This window comes from Canis aureus, chromosome 4 (assembly GCF_053574225.1).
Source record: "Canis aureus isolate CA01 chromosome 4, VMU_Caureus_v.1.0, whole genome shotgun sequence".
NCBI lineage: Eukaryota > Metazoa > Chordata > Mammalia > Carnivora > Canidae > Canis > Canis aureus.
This window is the reverse complement of record NC_135614.1, coordinates 68,047,479-68,048,702: the sequence shown is the minus strand read 5'-3', so window position 1 is coordinate 68,048,702 and position 1,224 is coordinate 68,047,479. Positions and strand designations below refer to the sequence as shown.

Genomic DNA, 1,224 nt, shown 5'->3' with positions numbered 1-1,224 from the left:
TAGTGACACAAGATACAGTACTTAGTTAATAGTCTAATGAAACGTATAAGTCTTTGATGTCCAATACTGTAGTGACTAGCCCGAGGTGGCTGCTGAGCAACAGAAATATGGTAAGTGTAAATGAGGAACTGAATTTTAAATTTTATTTAATTTTAATTATTTTAAATTTAAAAACTGATATGTATTAAGTTAATAAAAAAACCTTTATGAATGTTTGGAACAACTCAGGTGTGTCATTTACTTTTTTTTGTCCTGGGAAAATAGCTTTATTTTCTTCAGGAGTGTGGGCAGATGTGTAGTCTCAGAATATCTGGAATTGTTTGTTGGTGTCAGTGGCCTTTGTGACTTTATGAACATGTCTTGCTCAAGAGCTGGCACTTGCCTACTGTGACAATGTTGTCAATCTGGCCATCCCTGATGCATGGGGACAGGTGCACGGACATGTTCTTGTGTTTCTCAAAGTGGTGGTACTTGAGGATGTACTCTCAGTGGAGGACAGTGGTCCTTTGCATCGTCATCTTGGTCACCACACCAGACACAACCCACCCCAGATGAAGACATTACCAATAAAAAGACATTTCTCGTCAATAGAGGTACCTTCAGTGGTCTCTTTGGGTGCCTTGAAGCCCAGGACAATCTTTTTGTAGTATCATGGGAGCTTCTCCTTGCCAGTTTCTCCAAGTAGGACCTTCTTTTTATTTTGAGTGATAGTTGGCTACTTTCGGTAGGCATGGTCAGTCTGAATGTCCGCCATCTTCCTGGCTTCCTGAAAAAAGCTGTCAATTTACATTTTGACTGTATGTTCCATAAAGCCTAATATAGAGCAATTAATTCCTATGAAAACTTAGTGTCTGAATTGAGATGTATTATATATGTAAAATATTCACTGGATTTTGGAAACAATACAAAAAAGAATGTAGAATATCTCACTAGTAATTCTTTTACATTAATTATACATTGAAATGATAATATTTTACATATAATATTTTACATATATCAAATATATTATTTTATTTAATTTCATCTGTTTTTTTTAAAGTTTTGTAATGCTGTTGCTGGTAAATTTAATATTACCCATGTGGTTTGCATTATATTACTATTAGATAGTTTTGGAATAGGCAATACATGGAATATATTGAAATACAATATTTCAAGATGAAAAAAATTCAGTAAAGCCATGGGAAATATCTGAACATAGCTAGAGCTTTCACGTACTCAAAGGAG

General features: G+C 34.6%; 1 pseudogene; it reads right to left on the bottom strand.

Annotated features, from left to right (window-relative positions):
• Nucleotides 1-301: 301 nt before the first annotated feature.
• LOC144311926 (small ribosomal subunit protein uS17 pseudogene) lies at nucleotides 302-754 on the bottom strand (annotated as a pseudogene).
• Between the last annotated feature and the right edge of the window lie 470 nt (nucleotides 755-1,224).